Genomic DNA, 11645 nt, shown 5'->3' with positions numbered 1-11645 from the left:
CTTCCTAAATGGGAAGTCCCACCCTTCTGCAAATTCAAAACAAATAACAAATAAGGCATGGATTGATCAAAGTTCAAATGATTTATTCAGATCTCCAGAGAGTCAAACATTCTTATTTCCATCTGAAAACCTCAACTCAATTGAGCAGAACTCTATGCTTGAGCAAACGTTTTCATGGGACCCCACATGGTGACAAAGCCAAATGAATTGATCAGTTCCTTCAGAAAGCATTTGATATTATATACTATCATGCACACATGGTCTAAATCTAAAATGACATCACTCCCGGATAAAGGGCTCAATGAGTGGAGAATCAGTAATTCCCAAGAGCATAAATATAAACTTTCACGAAATAAAGGCAATGGCACCCCACTCCAGTACTCTTGCCTGGAAAATCCCATGGATGGAGGAGCCTGGTGGGCTGCAGTCCACGGGGTCGCTAAGAGTCAGACATGACTGAACGACTTCACTTTCACTTTTCACTTTCATGAATTGGAGAAGGAAATAGAAACCCACTCCAGTGTTCTTGCCTGGAGAATCCCAGGGACGGGAGCCTGGTGGGCTGCTGTCTATGGGGTCGCACAGAGTCAGACACGACTGACGTGACTTAGCAGCAGCAGCATAGTCCACTAAGTACCCAGAGCCTAAAACTGAGAAAACCTTGCTTACAATAAGCCTAAGTATTTGAAAACTCCTCAAATTCTAATTAGAATGTTCAGTTTCTTTTAAATCCTTAGCATTGCATAGATACAGCGAGGAATTTTGTATCATTGATTAGTTTATTCTTTTCTGTTCTACAACTCCTCCAGTTCATATTGTACTAATCTGGTGCTTTATATTATGTAGACAATTTTATTATTATTAATTGACTCCATGCCAGAGACCTTTAGCTACTATTAGCAAATGAGTAGAATAGAAACTAGGCAAAATCAAGAGGGAATAGCCATGGTCTTCCTGAAAGAACTTTGAAACTAAAATTGCCAATTACTGTTTTAGTCTTCTTGGTCTTTTCACTGTTATCTATCTAAGTCATAATGTTTCTTTTTTCAAGACAACCTATAATAAGATTCAAAAGTGAAGACTCTAGAACCACTGTTTGAAGTAGGCAGCATAGAAAAATTGATGAAAATTGTAAACTGTTGGTCACAAGAGCATTTTAAAAACATCCGTGGCAGATTCATTTCAATATTTAGCAAAACCAATACAATATTGTAAAATTTTAAAATAAAATAAAACTAAAAAAAAAAGAAAGCTGTAAGAAAAGAATCAAGGAGGGATAAAGTACTACCAAATATTAAAATATATATATTATGAATCTGCATAATTGAAACAGTGTTATATTGGTACATGATTAGACAGAAATGCTATGGAAATTGTAAGGAAACCCAGAAATAGATGCAAGTGGAAACCAAAATTTAAGAAATGATACTAGTTTGGTCTCAAGTCAATGCAACATGTAGATCTTACTTGGATTCCAATCCAAACAAATCAAGGTAAAAGACATTTTTGAGATAATGGAGAAAAACTGCATGTGGGATAAATGCTATGTGATTATAAAAAAACAAAAATAAAAAAAATAAAAACATCCAGGGCAAAAATGACCTAGCAAAGTAAGATATTAGTGAATTTGGATCCAGAAACACAGACAAAAGTGTCAAAACCTTTCAGCAAAGTATAAAATAAGGAATTGAATAAAAAGCTGCTCCTCTGGATTGGACTTTTTCTAGGTCAACAGCTACTGAGTCATTAAGGAAAACGAGAGTCCAAGAGATGCTGATTGCCTGTGACTAGCCTCTGTTCCCCAGATGGAGTCAGTGTGCTGCCCTTGCCAATAGCATTAACTCAGCCACCTCCTCGGGGTGGGGCCACATCTGCTTGTGTTCCTGGTCAGCCTGCTTTTTCGACCTTAGAGTGAAGGAAGGGTTGTAATTTAAATGTGGACTTTTCTTAAAGTTCAGCTAATCCAGAGCTTTTGTAAAAGGCCAAACGCTGAAGAACAACGATGGTTTTCTTATACCCAAAACACAATTAAATACTGTCTATCAGCTGGCGTATGGAAAGAAAAGCGATTCAAGTCACACAATGTGCTATTTGCATAACTACATGCTATAATAATCATCATGTCACCATCAGGGTTGTAATGATTGCAGAGTAACGACGAGGGTGTGCCATGCTAGCTATACTCTTTGGGCTGATCAGAATGATCATCCTTGTGATTAAGGGCATTGTCGAGTTTGCTTTTGTTGGATAGATCTGCATTTGCCCTCTCTTTGGAGAGAGCAGCATTTGTGAATACAGTTTTCCTTCAAATGGAAGTTTGTCTTATTTTTTGATGCACAACTTACAGAAGTCTGCTGTCACAGAATTCCAGAGCCAGCAAGGTCCCTGAAGGTCACCGAGGCTGCGTGTACAAGCTGCACGCAAACAGGGTCAGGATGGTCACATCTGGCCATTGCAGTTCATTTACACAGCTGGGATACAGAAACATCAATTTCACCACGCATGCTGAGCCAAGCACCCTACTGATCCCTGGCCTCAAGGACGTGTGAAGGGCTCCATCCGCAGCACTGGGCTCTACACACCCAGTCTGCTCATGGGTGGACCAGGTGACACTGGGTGTCATGTTTGGGAGGAATCAGCACTTGTGCCCTCAGAATCTGCCCATCTGCTGGCACTTTGCCCCAATTTCCAACCACTAAAGTCACTCCTTTGGCTTACGGCTGTGGTTCCCTATCATTTTTCCCCTTTTAGCACAAAGAACTCTTTTTAACATCAAAACATTTTACAGATTTCCCACATAATCATTATATTTTTAGTTGTTGATGACAGAAAAAAGACAAAACAAAAGCTTCTAAAATCTGGAATAAAGACTCAAAACAAGAACAGCTAAAACCTCAGTGCTGCTTTTACATGGTTTCATGGTTAGTAAATTACACTAACAGTTTAAAATATTTGAGAAACAGTCACCCATATATCTACTACAGTTATATTGTTTATTAAATTTAGAGACAATACTTTGTAAACACGTGGATTCATGGACCTCTCCGTCTACATCCTTACTCTCTACTCCTCCCTCATGTGCTCCATGGCCCATTGAAGGGACCCGTTGAGTGAATCAGCAATTTATAAGCTTGTGTTTTTGGAACATTGCTTCCCAGGGTTTAAAATAAGTGTGTAAAGAAAAAAAAAAGTTTGGAAAAATTCTGGGCAATACAAAATCAAATTGTTTTTGTTACTGCAGGCCTTCTCAGAACCTTAATCATTGACATGCATTTTTGAATCATTAAGATTTCAGAATTCACTAAACTTCTTGAATTACGAAAGCCTTTTGTAGACTTATCTGGGAACATTATTCTGAAGGACACAGCTCTGGAAAAAATATTGTCTCCAAAAGATGTCTGTTGAATATAAATACGTAAGTTGGGAGAGTAAGACTAGTAAGATTTTTGCCTCCAGGAGGATATTACCAAGATTGACTCCTAAGAGAACTTGTTGAGTTGCCAGAGGGAAGGCCTTGAAGGAATAGCTTCCCAGACCACTCACCTCTAAGGAGGCTGAGATATGTGAAATTAGAGCTTCTTGGCTCAAAAGTTGAAAGTGAAGTTGCTCAGTCGTGTCCGACGCTTTGCGACCCCATAGACTGTAGCCTACCAGGCTCCTCTGTCCATGGGATTTTCCAGGCAATAGTACTGGAGTGGATTGCCATTTCCTTCTCCAGGGGATCTTTCCAACACAGGGCTCGAACCCGGGTCTCCCGCATGGTAGACAGACGCTTTACCGTCAGAGCCACCAGGGAAGTATAGCTGCCCTTTCCTTCTTGTTAAATCCTCACCCCGCCCCTCTGCCCCCCAACCCCGCCCCTGCTTATAATAAAAATCTCAGAAGCTAAGAGAGCAAATAGTTCAGAATCCATCAGAAATCCAAGTAGCACAGTAAACAGAAACATTCTGGTACCATCGGAATGGATGTTCTTCAGGTTTCATAGAAAAATATTGTACGTAGAATTTCTGTCTTTAGGCTGGATACAGGTTTTGTTTGTTTCTTTTATATGGCAGTGAAGCCCCACTACAGTGACAGAGTAAAGAGGCCTTGTTCCCTTATAGCCTGTGTGTCGGGTAGATGCGGATGGCTAGACGCTGCCTTCTGTGACTTCCTCTACTGCCTTCTGAATTTCCTAAGCCTCAACTCCCCCTGACTATCCCCCTGACATATACTGAGACCCAAATTGTACCTACCAGAACTTCATCCTCTTTGCACTTAAGATTTAGATTCCTGTTGAAATTCTGACCTTCCTGGAAAATGTAAAAGCATATTAGTCTTTAGCAATCTTAGTGTGAGGCTGAAAACAGGATTGATGATGTTGCAGTAGTGTGTGGAATGGTGAAGGCGTTTGAGTACTGGGGACAGGCCCACTGGAGCCACCTAAAAGGTGGCTCTAGATAGAGACTCAGGGGACCCCAAGGGAGCTCATTTTGCCTGTTAAATGGCCAACTTAAACAGCCAAATCTCTGCAGTAAAACAAAGGCAGGCCATCTGTGCTTGCAGACACAGCTAAACTAATGTGAGGGAGAAAATAGGAGCAATTACTTTAAAAATTTAAAGCCTCAAGCAATTCTTCCTCAATCAAGTGAATACATCAGGTTAGAGTGGTTTTGGACTGGAGGTTACCAGCAGAACGGTTTCAATTTGTCATTCTCCTTTCATGTGGAGACACCACTAATGAGTACATCTTTGCCACTCACTTATCTCGGTGGAGACATAATTTTGCTTTATAGCCCTTTCGCACAACATCATGTTGATCAGTTAATAATTTATCAAGAACCTCTAGCCAAATATGAAAACAAATGTGCCCCATAACACATCACTATGTTTCTCTTTGGAACCATTCACATGAACAGGCATAAAGTCAAATTACAAAACATCTGTGCTTCTTCATCATCTTATTATAATGTGATTTTAACTTTCCATGCAATTAGAATGGAAATCATCCCAATTAAAAGGTTTGAACCACTGTGGTGCTCCTACTAAGGTGTTAAAACATTCATTCCATCAAATAGGGGAAAAAAATGATTCCCTTTGGGATTTTCTCTATTAAACTAGTTTTCTAATTACGACATGCTATTTAAATAGCTTTGACTTCACTTCTTATCTCAAATAATACACTTCAATTAGCCTGTAAAAAATTCTAGGTCTCTAGTGACAAATCTCACAATAAATCCCATCTATAAAAGAGGACACACATACCTATTAAAATATTCTTGGGTGATCCCATTTTCCCCTTTTTTCTGCTTATGCTCCCAAAGTCAATTCTGTCTATTCTCTGAATATAAACTATTATAACCAACAGTAACAGTAGTGCCAATAATAATTTATTAAACATCTACTAGGTGCCAGGCAGATTACATGTGATACTTTATTTAGTTATTTTAACAATAGTCCGATGATATAGATATTATCCACATATTACAGATGAGCAAATGAGATTGAGAAGTGATTTGAAAGCTTTTCCTCTTACTTCACCAGTGTCTGAAATTAGATTTAAACTCACTCCTTCATCACCAAAGTTCATGTTCTTAACCACAGGGCTTATTCTAATTTTTGTTGGACCTTTAAACAAAATTCATTGAATATAACTGTGCTTTGCTTTAGTTAATTAAACAACTAATGTCAGGTTAAAGTATAACTATTCTTACTTTACATTATGATCACTTAAAAATATACACAAAACTAGAGGGACTAGTATAAGGGATTCCAATAAACACCCATATATATATGACTGTCAGTTTATTTCTTAGGAGTGTTTAAGAGCAAATTCAAGCCATCACATCACCCATGAATATATCAGTATGTATCTCTGTCTGGGGGTGTTTTCCATGCCAATATTGTACCAAACAATGTTACCATCTAACATGGAGTCTGTATAATTTGGGGTGCTTGTAGGAAACAGATGGCTTATTCAAAAGAGGTAATTGAAGACAGTTTAATAAGGGACTGTTTACAAAGGTGTGGCCAGAGTTAAAGATGCCATCCCTGAAGGCCAGCATTAATGGAAAACTGTTATCATGGGTAAGCCTGAAGCAACAAGGAGGAGAAGCATCCTAGAACTTGGAAAGAAAGCTGGATGGAAGGGAGAGAGATGGGCAATAAACATTTTACTGACTTTCCTATCACCCTCAGCTTCTCTTGGTGCCTTTCATTGGCCAGACCCAATCAGAATTCAGAGGAAAAGTGATCCAAAACAATTAATACAGGGTTGGCAAATCTCTTTCTGTAAAGGGTGAGAAAGTTAATATTTTTGACTGTGTGAGCCACATGCAGTCTTTGTCCCTTATTGTTGATTGCTTTCTCTGTATAACCATTTATTCCCCAGGTTAATTGAGATATAACTGACAAAGTTCAGTTCAGTTCAATTCAGTCGTTCAGTCGTATCTAACTCTTTGCGACCCCATGAATCGCAGCACGCCAGCCCTCCCTGTCCATCATCAATTCCCGGAGTTCACTCAAACTCATGTCCATCAAGTTGATGATGCCATCCAGCCATCTCATCCTCTGTCGTCCCCTTCTCCTCCTGCCCCCAATCCCTCCCAGCATCAAGGTCTTTTCCAATGAGTCAGCTCTTCCATGAGGTGGCCAAAGTATTGGAGCTTCAGTTTCAGCATCAGTCCTTCCAATGAACACCCAGGACTGATCTCCTTTAGGATGGACTGGGTGGAACTCCTTGCAGTCCAAGGGACTCTCAAGAGTCTTCTCCAACACCACAGTTCAAAAGCATCAATTCTTCTGTGCTCAGCCTTCTTCACAGTCCAACTCTCACATCCATACATGACTACTGGAAAACCATATCCTTGACTAGATGGACCTTTGTTGACAAAGTAATGTCTGTGCTTTTTAATATGCTGTCTAGGTTGGTCATGACTTTCCAACTCCTAGCTCCTGGAAACCAGTCTTCTACTCTCTATTTCTATGAGTTCAACCTTGTATTTATTGTTTGTTTAAGATTCCATGTAAAAGTGATACCATACAGTATTTGTTTTTCTTTGCTTGGTTTATTTCATTTAGCCATCCAGGTTCAACCATATTGTCAGAATGACAGTATTTCCTTCTTTTTGTTAAGGCTGAATAGTGTACTATTGTATATATACCACGTTTTATTTATCCATTCATCCTTCAATGGACACCTAGGTTGATTCCATTACTTGGCTATTGTGAATAATGCTGCAGTAAACATAGAAGTTACAGACACCTCTTGGAGACAATAGTTTCATTTATTTTGAATAGGTATCTAGAAGGAGATTTCTTTTTATTTTTTTTTAACTGGTTTCATTCACTTTATTATTCCCTTTATAAAATTATGTGGTGGCTACAGCTGGGGCCTGTGTCCTCTGCACGGAGACTCTGGTGTGGGTCTTCACAAGATGGTCAGTGAATTCCTGATATGGAGACTTGGTGAACACTGTCTCTTTCCAGAGGTCAGGGGTGAGGTAACTATAGGTCTTGGAAATGGCATCAAAAGTGGCCTTGGCAAAGTTGCCCAGGGTGGCAGTGCAGCCCCTGGCAGAAGTGTAGCAGTCGTCGATGCCGGCCATCATCAGCAGCTTCTTGGGCACAGGGGCGGAGACGATGCCAGTGCCTCTGGGGGCAGGGATGAGGCGCACCAGCACAGAGCCGCAGCGGCCAGTCACCTTGCAAGGAACCGTGTGGGGCTTGCCGATCTTGTTCCCCCAGTAGCCTCTTCGCACAGGGATGATGGACAACTTAGCCAGGATGATGGCCCCACGGATGGCAGTGGCTACTTCCTTAGAAAGGAGATTTCTTGAACACATGGTACTTCTATGTTTGATTTTTGGAGGAAATTTTATATTCTTTTCCATGGTGTATGTATCAGTTTACATTCTCAACAACATTATATTTTGTACACTTGTATACTTTTATATTCTCAACAATGTACAAAGGTTCCCTTCTCTCCACATGCTAACCAACATTTGTTATCTCTTGACCATTCTAACAGGTGTGAGGGGATATCTCATTGTGCTTTTGACTTGCATTTCCATATTTTTTATTATTCATTTGTAATTGGAAGATAATTGCTTTACAATGTTGTGTTGTTTTCTGCTGTACCACAATGTGAATCAGCCATAAGTATACATATATCCCCTCTTTCTTGAGTCTCCTCTACCTTCTTCCATCTCACCTGTCTTGGTCATCACAGAGCACTGGTCTGAGCTCCCTGTGTTATACAGCAACCTCCCACTAGCTATTTCACACCTGGTAGTGTATATATGTCAATGACATTTCCCTATTAAGGGCAGTGATGTTTTCATATACCTATCAGACATTTGTAAGTCTTTATTGGAGAAATGTCTACTCAGGTACTTTGTCTACTTTTTAATTGGTTTGTTTTATTGACTGATTGATTTACCTATTGCTGTTGAGTTGTATGAGTTTTTTATATATTTTGAATGCTAACCTCTTATCAGATATGTGGTTTTCAAACATTTTCTCCCATTTCATGGGTTGCCTTTTCATTTTGTTGATGTTTTTCTTTTCTTTGCAAAAGCTTTTTACTCTGATGTAACTCCACTTGTTCTTTTATGCTTTTGGTGTCAAACCAAAAAAAAAAAAAATCACCAAGGTCAATGTCAAGGAGCTGTCTATGTTTTTATGGGATTTTATGATTTCAGATCTTAAATTTGTTTTAATCCATTCTAATTTAATTTTTATGTAAGGTGTAATGTCAGGGCCCAGTTTTATTTTTTGTGTGTTATTGTCCAGTTTTCTCAAAAGTATTTATTATAGATACTGTACTTTCCCCAGTGTATGTTCTTGGCTCACTTGTCATAAATTAATTGAACATATGTGCATGAGTCTACTTCTGGGTTCTGTATTCTTTTTTATTGATCTATGTTTCTATGCCATGTCATACTGTTCTTATTACTATAGCTTTGTAATACAGTTTGAAATCAAGAAGTATAATGCCTCCAATTTCATTCTTTCTAGAGATTGTTTTTGCTTTAGAGGTATTTTGCAGTTTCATGGAAATTTTAGGATTTCTTTCTATTCTGTGAGACTATCATGGGATATTTGATAAGAATTGCATTGAATTTGTAGATAGCTTTGGGTAGTATACTCATTTTTACAATAGTTGTTTTTCCAATCCATGAACGCAGAATATCTTTCCATTTATTTGTTTCTTCTTTTATTTTTCTGGCTTTTGGTTAAATTTATTCGTAAGTATTTTTTATTATTTTTGATGCTATTGTAAATAGGATTATTTTTTCAATTTCTCTGTCTTATAGTTTGTTGTTAGTCTATAGAAATGCAATGACTTTTGTATGTTGATTTTGTATTCTGCAAATGTACTGAATTCATTTTTTAGATTTAACAGTTTTTTTGTGTGTATGGAGTCTTCAATGTTTTATATAAGTTGCAGGGGCAATTTTACTTTTCAGTTTAGATATACTTTATTTCTTTTTCTTGCCTTATTACTATGGTTAGGACTTCCAGTACCATGTTGAATAATAGTGAAGGTGGCCCCCTTGTTTTGATCCTGATCTTAGAGAAAATGTTTTCAGTTTTTCACCACCAAATATGGTATGAACTGTGGGCTTATCATGTATGGCTATCACGCTCAGGTATGTTCCCTTTATACCCCAATTATTGAACATTTTTATTTTATCATGAAGGGATGTTATATTTTGCCAAATGCTTTTTCTGCATCCATTAAGATGTATCATTTTATCCTTTATTTTGATAATGTGGTATGTTAATGTTTTGTATTACATGTATTGATTTGTGGAAGTTGAAATATCCTTACATCACTGGAATATATCCCACTTGATCCTGGTATATGATCCTTATAATGTACTGTTGAAATCATTTTGCAAATATTTTGTTGAGAATTTTTAATCTATGCCCATTAGGGATACTGTTCTTTGATTTTCTTTCTTACAGTTTTGGTATCAGGGTAATGTTGGTTCTGTAAAATGCAGATGGAAGTGTTCCTGCCTCTCTTAGAGTTTTAAGAGTTTGGGAAGGATTGGTGTTAATTATTTAAGTACTTGATAGAATTCACTGAGGAAGCCATCTTTTGTTTATTGATAGGGTTTTGACTGCTGATTCAAACTCCTTACTAGTAGTTGATTGGATTTTTCTGTCTCTTTATGATTTTTATAAGAATTTATTCATATTTTTCTATGTTTTCCAATTTGTTCATGTAAAATTGTTCATAGTAGTCTCTTTTGATCATTTGTATTTGTGTAGTATCAATTGTAATGTCTACACTTTCATTTATAATTTGCATTTATTAAAGTTCTAATTTTTCTTGGTACATCTAGCTAAATATTTGTAATTTTTGTTTATTTAAAATAAAAGCTCTGATTTTCATTGATTTTTGAAATCAAAAGAGAAATCAAAGCTATCCCAAGAGAAATTAAACTGGAAATATTATGTACTAACCTTATGGGATTCAGCAAAACCATTTTTAAGAGGGAAATTTATAGCACTAAATGCCTACCTTGAGGAAGAAAAAAAAAAAAGATCTCAAGGATACAATCTAACTTTACATCTCAGTGAACTAGAAGAAACAATAACAAACTAAAAATTAGTAGAAAGAAATAAGTAACAAGGACCAGAAAGGAAATGAAATGTATAAACTTTTAAAAATGTAAAACTCAAGATTTTACTCAGAGGTGGTACATTAACAGGCCACTGCCTACATTTGGCCCTCAGGCCATAGTCTGCTGACCTTTTTAGTTTCCAAAGACCAGTTTCCGAGAACACAGAGTCAAGTAGGGTATAGAATGCTTCTAGATTATTTTCTCCCATTCTGAAGGCTGTCTTTTCACCTTGCTAATAGTTTCCTTTGATGTGCAGAAGCTTTTAAGGTTAATTAGGTCCCATTTGTTTATTTTTGCTTTTATTTCCAATATTCTGGGAGGTGGGTCATAGAGGATCCTGCTGTGATGTATGTCGGAGAGTGTTTTGCCTATGTTCTCCTCTAGGAGTTTTATAGTTTCTGGTCTTACGTTTAGATCTTTAATCCATTTTGAGTTTATTTTTGTGTATGGTGTTAGAAAGTGGTCCAGTTTCATTCTTTTACAAGTGGTTGACCAGATTTTCCAGCACCACTTGTTAAAGAGATTGTCTTTAATCCATTGTATATTCTTGCCTCCTTTGTCGAAGATAAGGTGTCCATATGTGCGTGGATTTATCTCTGGGCTTTCTATTTTATTCCATTGATCAATATTTCTGTCTTTGTGCCAGTACCATACTGTCTTGATAACTGTGGCTTTGTAGTAGAGCCTGAAGTCAGGTAGGTTGATTCCTCCAGTTCCATTCTTCTTTCTCAAGATCGCTTTGGCTATTCGAGGTTTTTTGTATTTCCATACAAATTGTGAAATTATTTGTTCTAGCTCTGTGAAGAATACTGTTGGTAGCTTGATAGGGATTGCGTTGAATCTATAAATTGCTTTGGGTAGTATACTCATTTTCACTATATTGATTCTTCCAATCCATGAACATGGTATATTTCTCCATCTATTAGTGTCCTCTTTGATTTCTTTCACCAGTGTTTTATAGTTTTCTATATATAGGTCTTTAGTTTCTTTAGGTAGATATATTCCTAAGTATTTTATTCTTTCCGTTGC

At 37.5% G+C, this 11645-nt stretch overlaps 1 pseudogene across 1 annotated transcript; it reads right to left on the bottom strand.

The window, feature by feature from the left end:
* Positions 1–7315: 7315 nt before the first annotated feature.
* Positions 7316–7871, bottom strand: LOC113905060 (annotated as a pseudogene). The gene has a single exon (XR_003514595.1). The product of XR_003514595.1 is annotated as a 40S ribosomal protein S2 pseudogene (transcript).
* Positions 7872–11645: the final 3774 nt, after the last annotated feature.

This window comes from Bos indicus x Bos taurus, chromosome 15 (genome assembly GCF_003369695.1).
Source record: "Bos indicus x Bos taurus breed Angus x Brahman F1 hybrid chromosome 15, Bos_hybrid_MaternalHap_v2.0, whole genome shotgun sequence".
NCBI classification, from domain to species: Eukaryota; Metazoa; Chordata; class Mammalia; order Artiodactyla; family Bovidae; genus Bos; species Bos indicus x Bos taurus.
The sequence above is the reverse complement of the archived record's forward strand: the minus strand, read 5'-3'. Positions and strand labels throughout refer to the sequence as shown.